Here is an 11,617-nt window from a genome sequence, read left to right as displayed (position 1 = left end):
AAACGATGCCCCGTAACGCACATGAGAGCAATCCCGGCCAATTTCTCCCGTTTGATGGGGTCTATGTGTACAAATTTTGACTTTTTTGAGTGCACGTGCCAATCTGCTGGAAAAGCCTGTGGAAGTTTCACGGCGTTCGTACGATATTTGGCGACGCAAAAATGAGCGATTTCCCAGCTCGATGGAATTCGGCGCGACAGAAACGATGCCCCGTAACGCACATGAGAGCAATCCGGGCCAATTTCTCCCGTTTGATGGGGTCTATGTGTAAAAATTTTGACTTTTTTGAGTGCAGGTGCAAATCTGCTGGAAAAGCCTGTGGAAGTTTCACGGCGTTCGTACGATATTTGGCGACGCAAAAATGAGCGATTTCCAAGCTCGATGGAATTCGGAGCGAGAGAAACGATGCCCCGTAACGCACATGAGAGCAATCCGGGCCAATTTCTCCCGTTTGATGGGGTCTATGTGTAAAAATTTTGACTTTTTTGAGTGCAGGTGCAAATCTGCTGAAAAAGCCTGTGGAAGTTTCACGGCGTTCGTACGATATTTGGCGACGCAAAAATGAGCGATTTCCCAGCTCGAGAGAATTCGGCGCGAGAGAAACGATGCCCCGTAACGCACATGAGAGCAATCCGGGCCAATTTCTCCCGTTTGATGGGGTCTATGTGTAAAAATTTTGACTTTTTTGAGTGCACGTGCAAATCTGCTGGAAAAGCCTGTGGAAGTTTCACGGCGTTCGTACGATATTTGGCGACGCAAAAATGAGCGATTTCCCAGCTCGATGGAATTCGGCGCGAGAGAAACGATGCCCCGTAACGCACATGAGAGCAATCCCGGCCAATTTCTCCCGTTTGATGGGGTCTATGTGTACAAATTTTGACTTTTTTGAGTGCACGTGCAAATCTGCTGAAAAAGCCTGTGGAAGTTTCACGGCGTTCGTACGATATTTGGCGACGCAAAAATGAGCGATTTCCCAGCTCGATGGAATTCGGAGCGAGAGAAACGATGCCCCGTAACGCACATGAGAGCAATCCCGGCCAATTTCTCCCGTTTGATGGGGTCTATGTGTACAAATTTTGACTTTTTTGAGTGCAGGTGCAAATCTGCTGAAAAAGCCTGTGGAAGTTTCACGGCGTTCGTACGATATTTGGCGACGCAAAAATGAGCGATTTCCCAGCTCGAGAGAATTCGGCGCGAGAGAAACGATGCCCCGTAACGCACATGAGAGCAATCCGGGCCAATTTCTCCCGTTTGATGGGGTCTATGTGTAAAAATTTTGACTTTTTTGAGTGCAGGTGCAAATCTGCTGGAAAAGCCTGTGGAAGTTTCACGGCGTTCGTACGATATTTGGCGACGCAAAAATGAACGATTTCCAAGCTCGATGGAATTCGGAGCGAGAGAAACGATGCCCCGTAACGCACATGAGAGCAATCCGGGCCAATTTCTCCCGTTTGATGGGGTCTATGTGTAAAAATTTTGACTTTTTTGAGTGCAGGTGCAAATCTGCTGGAAAAGCCTGTGGAAGTTTCACGGCGTTCGTACGATATTTGGCGACGCAAAAATGAGCGATTTCCCAGCTCGATGGAATTCGGCGCGAGAGAAACGATGCCCCGTAACGCACATGAGAGCAATCCCGGCCAATTTCTCCCGTTTGATGGGGTCTATGTGTAAAAATTTTGACTTTTTTGAGTGCACGTGCAAATCTGCTGAAAAAGCCTGTGGAAGTTTCACGGCGTTCGTACGATATTTGGCGACGCAAAAATGAGCGATTTCCCAGCTCGATGGAATTCGGAGCGAGAGAAACGATGCCCCGTAACGCACATGAGAGCAATCCCGGCCAATTTCTCCCGTTTGATGGGGTCTATGTGTACAAATTTTGACTTTTTTGAGTGCACGTGCAAATCTGCTGAAAAAGCCTGTGGAAGTTTCACGGCGTTCGTACGATATTTGGCGACGCAAAAATGAGCGATTTCCCAGCTCGAGAGAATTCGGCGCGAGAGAAACGATGCCCCGTAACGCACATGAGAGCAATCCGGGCCAATTTCTCCCGTTTGATGGGGTCTATGTGTAAAAATTTTGACTTTTTTGAGTGCACGTGCAAATCTGCTGAAAAAGCCTGTGGAAGTTTCACGGCGTTCGTACGATATTTGGCGACGCAAAAATGAGCGATTTCCCAGCTCGATGGAATTCGGCGCGAGAGAAACGATGCCCCGTAACGCACATGAGAGCAATCCGGGCCAATTTCTCCCGTTTGATGGGGTCTATGTGTAAAAATTTTGACTTTTTTGAGTGCAGGTGCAAATCTGCTGAAAAAGCCTGTGGAAGTTTCACGGCGTTCGTACGATATTTGGCGACGCAAAAATGAGCGATTTCCCAGCTCGAGAGAATTCGGCGCGAGAGAAACGATGCCCCGTAACGCACATGAGAGCAATCCGGGCCAATTTCTCCCGTTTGATGGGGTCTATGTGTAAAAATTTTGACTTTTTTGAGTGCAGGTGCAAATCTGCTGGAAAAGCCTGTGGAAGTTTCACGGCGTTCGTACGATATTTGGCGACGCAAAAATGAGCGATTTCCCAGCTCGATGGAATTCGGCGCGAGAGAAACGATGCCCCGTAACGCACATGAGAGCAATCCGGGCCAATTTCTCCCGTTTGATGGGGTCTATGTGTACAAATTTTGACTTTTTTGAGTGCACGTGCAAATCTGCTGAAAAAGCCTGTGGAAGTTTCACGGCGTTCGTACGATATTTGGCGACGCAAAAATGAGCGATTTCCCAGCTCGATGGAATTCGGAGCGAGAGAAACGATGCCCCGTAACGCACATGAGAGCAATCCCGGCCAATTTCTCCCGTTTGATGGGGTCTATGTGTACAAATTTTGACTTTTTTGAGTGCACGTGCCAATCTGCTGGAAAAGCCTGTGGAAGTTTCACGGCGTTCGTACGATATTTGGCGACGCAAAAATGAGCGATTTCCCAGCTCGATGGAATTCGGCGCGACAGAAACGATGCCCCGTAACGCACATGAGAGCAATCCGGGCCAATTTCTCCCGTTTGATGGGGTCTATGTGTAAAAATTTTGACTTTTTTGAGTGCAGGTGCAAATCTGCTGGAAAAGCCTGTGGAAGTTTCACGGCGTTCGTACGATATTTGGCGACGCAAAAATGAGCGATTTCCAAGCTCGATGGAATTCGGAGCGAGAGAAACGATGCCCCGTAACGCACATGAGAGCAATCCGGGCCAATTTCTCCCGTTTGATGGGGTCTATGTGTAAAAATTTTGACTTTTTGGAGTGCAGGTGCAAATCTGCTGAAAAAGCCTGTGGAAGTTTCACGGCGTTCGTACGATATTTGGCGACGCAAAAATGAGCGATTTCCCAGCTCGAGAGAATTCGGCGCGAGAGAAACGATGCCCCGTAACGCACATGAGAGCAATCCGGGCCAATTTCTCCCGTTTGATGGGGTCTATGTGTAAAAATTTTGACTTTTTTGAGTGCACGTGCAAATCTGCTGGAAAAGCCTGTGGAAGTTTCACGGCGTTCGTACGATATTTGGCGACGCAAAAATGAGCGATTTCCCAGCTCGATGGAATTCGGCGCGAGAGAAACGATGCCCCGTAACGCACATGAGAGCAATCCCGGCCAATTTCTCCCGTTTGATGGGGTCTATGTGTAAAAATTTTGACTTTTTTGAGTGCACGTGCAAATCTGCTGAAAAAGCCTGTGGAAGTTTCACGGCGTTCGTACGATATTTGGCGACGCAAAAATGAGCGATTTCCCAGCTCGATGGAATTCGGAGCGAGAGAAACGATGCCCCGTAACGCACATGAGAGCAATCCCGGCCAATTTCTCCCGTTTGATGGGGTCTATGTGTACAAATTTTGACTTTTTTGAGTGCACGTGCAAATCTGCTGAAAAAGCCTGTGGAAGTTTCACGGCGTTCGTACGATATTTGGCGACGCAAAAATGAGCGATTTCCCAGCTCGAGAGAATTCGGCGCGAGAGAAACGATGCCCCGTAACGCACATGAGAGCAATCCGGGCCAATTTCTCCCGTTTGATGGGGTCTATGTGTAAAAATTTTGACTTTTTTGAGTGCACGTGCAAATCTGCTGAAAAAGCCTGTGGAAGTTTCACGGCGTTCGTACGATATTTGGCGACGCAAAAATGAGCGATTTCCCAGCTCGATGGAATTCGGCGCGAGAGAAACGATGCCCCGTAACGCACATGAGAGCAATCCGGGCCAATTTCTCCCGTTTGATGGGGTCTATGTGTAAAAATTTTGACTTTTTTGAGTGCAGGTGCAAATCTGCTGAAAAAGCCTGTGGAAGTTTCACGGCGTTCGTACGATATTTGGCGACGCAAAAATGAGCGATTTCCCAGCTCGAGAGAATTCGGCGCGAGAGAAACGATGCCCCGTAACGCACATGAGAGCAATCCGGGCCAATTTCTCCCGTTTGATGGGGTCTATGTGTAAAAATTTTGACTTTTTTGAGTGCAGGTGCAAATCTGCTGGAAAAGCCTGTGGAAGTTTCACGGCGTTCGTACGATATTTGGCGACGCAAAAATGAGCGATTTCCCAGCTCGATGGAATTCGGAGCGAGAGAAACGATGCCCCGTAACGCACATGAGAGCAATCCCGGCCAATTTCTCCCGTTTGATGGGGTCTATGTGTACAAATTTTGACTTTTTTGAGTGCACGTGCCAATCTGCTGGAAAAGCCTGTGGAAGTTTCACGGCGTTCGTACGATATTTGGCGACGCAAAAATGAGCGATTTCCCAGCTCGATGGAATTCGGCGCGAGAGAAACGATGCCCCGTAACGCACATGAGAGCAATCCCGGCCAATTTCTCCCGTTTGATGGGGTCTATGTGTAAAAATTTTGACTTTTTTGAGTGCACGTGCAAATCTGCTGAAAAAGCCTGTGGAAGTTTCACGGCGTTCGTACGATATTTGGCGACGCAAAAATGAGCGATTTCCCAGCTCGATGGAATTCGGAGCGAGAGAAACGATGCCCCGTAACGCACATGAGAGCAATCCCGGCCAATTTCTCCCGTTTGATGGGGTCTATGTGTAAAAATTTTGACTTTTTTGAGTGCACGTGCAAATCTGCTGAAAAAGCCTGTGGAAGTTTCACGGCGTTCGTACGATATTTGGCGACGCAAAAATGAGCGATTTCCCAGCTCGATGGAATTCGGCGCGAGAGAAACGATGCCCCGTAACGCACATGAGAGCAATCCGGGCCAATTTCTCCCGTTTGATGGGGTCTATGTGTAAAAATTTTGACTTTTTTGAGTGCAGGTGCAAATCTGCTGAAAAAGCCTGTGGAAGTTTCACGGCGTTCGTACGATATTTGGCGACGCAAAAATGAGCGATTTCCCAGCTCGATGGAATTCGGCGCGAGAGAAACGATGCCCCGTAACGCACATGAGAGCAATCCCGGCCAATTTCTCCCGTTTGATGGGGTCTATGTGTAAAAATTTTGACTTTTTTGAGTGCACGTGCAAATCTGCTGAAAAAGCCTGTGGAAGTTTCACGGCGTTCGTACGATATTTGGCGACGCAAAAATGAGCGATTTCCCAGCTCGATGGAATTCGGAGCGAGAGAAACGATGCCCCGTAACGCACATGAGAGCAATCCCGGCCAATTTCTCCCGTTTGATGGGGTCTATGTGTACAAATTTTGACTTTTTTGAGTGCACGTGCAAATCTGCTGAAAAAGCCTGTGGAAGTTTCACGGCGTTCGTACGATATTTGGCGACGCAAAAATGAGCGATTTCCCAGCTCGAGAGAATTCGGCGCGAGAGAAACGATGCCCCGTAACGCACATGAGAGCAATCCGGGCCAATTTCTCCCGTTTGATGGGGTCTATGTGTAAAAATTTTGACTTTTTTGAGTGCACGTGCAAATCTGCTGAAAAAGCCTGTGGAAGTTTCACGGCGTTCGTACGATATTTGGCGACGCAAAAATGAGCGATTTCCCAGCTCGATGGAATTCGGCGCGAGAGAAACGATGCCCCGTAACGCACATGAGAGCAATCCGGGCCAATTTCTCCCGTTTGATGGGGTCTATGTGTAAAAATTTTGACTTTTTTGAGTGCAGGTGCAAATCTGCTGAAAAAGCCTGTGGAAGTTTCACGGCGTTCGTACGATATTTGGCGACGCAAAAATGAGCGATTTCCCAGCTCGAGAGAATTCGGCGCGAGAGAAACGATGCCCCGTAACGCACATGAGAGCAATCCGGGCCAATTTCTCCCGTTTGATGGGGTCTATGTGTAAAAATTTTGACTTTTTTGAGTGCAGGTGCAAATCTGCTGGAAAAGCCTGTGGAAGTTTCACGGCGTTCGTACGATATTTGGCGACGCAAAAATGAGCGATTTCCCAGCTCGATGGAATTCGGAGCGAGAGAAACGATGCCCCGTAACGCACATGAGAGCAATCCCGGCCAATTTCTCCCGTTTGATGGGGTCTATGTGTACAAATTTTGACTTTTTTGAGTGCACGTGCCAATCTGCTGGAAAAGCCTGTGGAAGTTTCACGGCGTTCGTACGATATTTGGCGACGCAAAAATGAGCGATTTCCCAGCTCGATGGAATTCGGCGCGAGAGAAACGATGCCCCGTAACGCACATGAGAGCAATCCCGGCCAATTTCTCCCGTTTGATGGGGTCTATGTGTAAAAATTTTGACTTTTTTGAGTGCACGTGCAAATCTGCTGAAAAAGCCTGTGGAAGTTTCACGGCGTTCGTACGATATTTGGCGACGCAAAAATGAGCGATTTCCCAGCTCGATGGAATTCGGAGCGAGAGAAACGATGCCCCGTAACGCACATGAGAGCAATCCCGGCCAATTTCTCCCGTTTGATGGGGTCTATGTGTAAAAATTTTGACTTTTTTGAGTGCACGTGCAAATCTGCTGAAAAAGCCTGTGGAAGTTTCACGGCGTTCGTACGATATTTGGCGACGCAAAAATGAGCGATTTCCCAGCTCGATGGAATTCGGCGCGAGAGAAACGATGCCCCGTAACGCACATGAGAGCAATCCGGGCCAATTTCTCCCGTTTGATGGGGTCTATGTGTAAAAATTTTGACTTTTTTGAGTGCAGGTGCAAATCTGCTGAAAAAGCCTGTGGAAGTTTCACGGCGTTCGTACGATATTTGGCGACGCAAAAATGAGCGATTTCCCAGCTCGAGAGAATTCGGCGCGAGAGAAACGATGCCCCGTAACGCACATGAGAGCAATCCGGGCCAATTTCTCCCGTTTGATGGGGTCTATGTGTAAAAATTTTGACTTTTTTGAGTGCAGGTGCAAATCTGCTGGAAAAGCCTGTGGAAGTTTCACGGCGTTCGTACGATATTTGGCGACGCAAAAATGAGCGATTTCCCAGCTCGATGGAATTCGGCGCGAGAGAAACGATGCCCCGTAACGCACATGAGAGCAATCCGGGCCAATTTCTCCCGTTTGATGGGGTCTATGTGTACAAATTTTGACTTTTTTGAGTGCACGTGCAAATCTGCTGAAAAAGCCTGTGGAAGTTTCACGGCGTTCGTACGATATTTGGCGACGCAAAAATGAGCGATTTCCCAGCTCGATGGAATTCGGAGCGAGAGAAACGATGCCCCGTAACGCACATGAGAGCAATCCCGGCCAATTTCTCCCGTTTGATGGGGTCTATGTGTACAAATTTTGACTTTTTTGAGTGCACGTGCCAATCTGCTGGAAAAGCCTGTGGAAGTTTCACGGCGTTCGTACGATATTTGGCGACGCAAAAATGAGCGATTTCCCAGCTCGATGGAATTCGGCGCGACAGAAACGATGCCCCGTAACGCACATGAGAGCAATCCGGGCCAATTTCTCCCGTTTGATGGGGTCTATGTGTAAAAATTTTGACTTTTTTGAGTGCAGGTGCAAATCTGCTGGAAAAGCCTGTGGAAGTTTCACGGCGTTCGTACGATATTTGGCGACGCAAAAATGAGCGATTTCCAAGCTCGATGGAATTCGGAGCGAGAGAAACGATGCCCCGTAACGCACATGAGAGCAATCCGGGCCAATTTCTCCCGTTTGATGGGGTCTATGTGTAAAAATTTTGACTTTTTGGAGTGCAGGTGCAAATCTGCTGGAAAAGCCTGTGGAAGTTTCACGGCGTTCGTACGATATTTGGCGACGCAAAAATGAGCGATTTCCCAGCTCGATGGAATTCGGCGCGAGAGAAACGATGCCCCGTAACGCACATGAGAGCAATCCCGGCCAATTTCTCCCGTTTGATGGGGTCTATGTGTAAAAATTTTGACTTTTTTGAGTGCACGTGCAAATCTGCTGAAAAAGCCTGTGGAAGTTTCACGGCGTTCGTACGATATTTGGCGACGCAAAAATGAGCGATTTCCCAGCTCGATGGAATTCGGAGCGAGAGAAACGATGCCCCGTAACGCACATGAGAGCAATCCCGGCCAATTTCTCCCGTTTGATGGGGTCTATGTGTACAAATTTTGACTTTTTTGAGTGCACGTGCAAATCTGCTGAAAAAGCCTGTGGAAGTTTCACGGCGTTCGTACGATATTTGGCGACGCAAAAATGAGCGATTTCCCAGCTCGAGAGAATTCGGCGCGAGAGAAACGATGCCCCGTAACGCACATGAGAGCAATCCGGGCCAATTTCTCCCGTTTGATGGGGTCTATGTGTACAAATTTTGACTTTTTTGAGTGCACGTGCAAATCTGCTGAAAAAGCCTGTGGAAGTTTCACGGCGTTCGTACGATATTTGGCGACGCAAAAATGAGCGATTTCCCAGCTCGATGGAATTCGGCGCGAGAGAAACGATGCCCCGTAACGCACATGAGAGCAATCCGGGCCAATTTCTCCCGTTTGATGGGGTCTATGTGTAAAAATTTTGACTTTTTTGAGTGCAGGTGCAAATCTGCTGAAAAAGCCTGTGGAAGTTTCACGGCGTTCGTACGATATTTGGCGACGCAAAAATGAGCGATTTCCCAGCTCGATGGAATTCGGAGCGAGAGAAACGATGCCCCTTACGCACATGAGAGCAATCCCGGCCAATTTCTCCCGTTTGATGGGGTCTATGTGTACAAATTTTGACTTTTTTGAGTGCACGTGCCAATCTGCTGGAAAAGCCTGTGGAAGTTTCACGGCGTTCGTACGATATTTGGCGACGCAAAAATGAGCGATTTCCCAGCTCGATGGAATTCGGCGCGACAGAAACGATGCCCCGTAACGCACATGAGAGCAATCCGGGCCAATTTCTCCCGTTTGATGGGGTCTATGTGTAAAAATTTTGACTTTTTTGAGTGCAGGTGCAAATCTGCTGGAAAAGCCTGTGGAAGTTTCACGGCGTTCGTACGATATTTGGCGACGCAAAAATGAGCGATTTCCAAGCTCGATGGAATTCGGAGCGAGAGAAACGATGCCCCGTAACGCACATGAGAGCAATCCGGGCCAATTTCTCCCGTTTGATGGGGTCTATGTGTAAAAATTTTGACTTTTTTGAGTGCAGGTGCAAATCTGCTGGAAAAGCCTGTGGAAGTTTCACGGCGTTCGTACGATATTTGGCGACGCAAAAATGAGCGATTTCCCAGCTCGATGGAATTCGGAGCGAGAGAAACGATGCCCCGTAACGCACATGAGAGCAATCCCGGCCAATTTCTCCCGTTTGATGGGGTCTATGTGTACAAATTTTGACTTTTTTGAGTGCACGTGCCAATCTGCTGGAAAAGCCTGTGGAAGTTTCACGGCGTTCGTACGATATTTGGCGACGCAAAAATGAGCGATTTCCCAGCTCGATGGAATTCGGCGCGACAGAAACGATGCCCCGTAACGCACATGAGAGCAATCCGGGCCAATTTCTCCCGTTTGATGGGGTCTATGTGTAAAAATTTTGACTTTTTTGAGTGCAGGTGCAAATCTGCTGGAAAAGCCTGTGGAAGTTTCACGGCGTTCGTACGATATTTGGCGACGCAAAAATGAGCGATTTCCAAGCTCGATGGAATTCGGAGCGAGAGAAACGATGCCCCGTAACGCACATGAGAGCAATCCGGGCCAATTTCTCCCGTTTGATGGGGTCTATGTGTAAAAATTTTGACTTTTTGGAGTGCAGGTGCAAATCTGCTGAAAAAGCCTGTGGAAGTTTCACGGCGTTCGTACGATATTTGGCGACGCAAAAATGAGCGATTTCCCAGCTCGAGAGAATTCGGCGCGAGAGAAACGATGCCCCGTAACGCACATGAGAGCAATCCGGGCCAATTTCTCCCGTTTGATGGGGTCTATGTGTAAAAATTTTGACTTTTTTGAGTGCACGTGCAAATCTGCTGGAAAAGCCTGTGGAAGTTTCACGGCGTTCGTACGATATTTGGCGACGCAAAAATGAGCGATTTCCCAGCTCGATGGAATTCGGCGCGAGAGAAACGATGCCCCGTAACGCACATGAGAGCAATCCCGGCCAATTTCTCCCGTTTGATGGGGTCTATGTGTAAAAATTTTGACTTTTTTGAGTGCACGTGCAAATCTGCTGAAAAAGCCTGTGGAAGTTTCACGGCGTTCGTACGATATTTGGCGACGCAAAAATGAGCGATTTCCCAGCTCGATGGAATTCGGAGCGAGAGAAACGATGCCCCGTAACGCACATGAGAGCAATCCCGGCCAATTTCTCCCGTTTGATGGGGTCTATGTGTACAAATGTTGACTTTTTTGAGTGCACGTGCAAATCTGCTGAAAAAGCCTGTGGAAGTTTCACGGCGTTCGTACGATATTTGGCGACGCAAAAATGAGCGATTTCCCAGCTCGAGAGAATTCGGCGCGAGAGAAACGATGCCCCGTAACGCACATGAGAGCAATCCGGGCCAATTTCTCCCGTTTGATGGGGTCTATGTGTAAAAATTTTGACTTTTTTGAGTGCACGTGCAAATCTGCTGAAAAAGCCTGTGGAAGTTTCACGGCGTTCGTACGATATTTGGCGACGCAAAAATGAGCGATTTCCCAGCTCGATGGAATTCGGCGCGAGAGAAACGATGCCCCGTAACGCACATGAGAGCAATCCGGGCCAATTTCTCCCGTTTGATGGGGTCTATGTGTAAAAATTTTGACTTTTTTGAGTGCAGGTGCAAATCTGCTGAAAAAGCCTGTGGAAGTTTCACGGCGTTCGTACGATATTTGGCGACGCAAAAATGAGCGATTTCCCAGCTCGAGAGAATTCGGCGCGAGAGAAACGATGCCCCGTAACGCACATGAGAGCAATCCGGGCCAATTTCTCCCGTTTGATGGGGTCTATGTGTAAAAATTTTGACTTTTTTGAGTGCAGGTGCAAATCTGCTGGAAAAGCCTGTGGAAGTTTCACGGCGTTCGTACGATATTTGGCGACGCAAAAATGAGCGATTTCCCAGCTCGATGGAATTCGGAGCGAGAGAAACGATGCCCCGTAACGCACATGAGAGCAATCCCGGCCAATTTCTCCCGTTTGATGGGGTCTATGTGTACAAATTTTGACTTTTTTGAGTGCACGTGCCAATCTGCTGGAAAAGCCTGTGGAAGTTTCACGGCGTTCGTACGATATTTGGCGACGCAAAAATGAGCGATTTCCCAGCTCGATGGAATTCGGCGCGAGAGAAACGATGCCCCGTAACG

The sequence above is a fragment of the Lampetra fluviatilis genome, unplaced genomic scaffold (genome assembly GCF_964198595.1).
Source record: "Lampetra fluviatilis unplaced genomic scaffold, kcLamFluv1.1 SCAFFOLD_660, whole genome shotgun sequence".
NCBI classification, from domain to species: domain Eukaryota; kingdom Metazoa; phylum Chordata; class Hyperoartia; order Petromyzontiformes; family Petromyzontidae; genus Lampetra; species Lampetra fluviatilis.
This window is presented reverse-complemented; position numbering follows the sequence as displayed.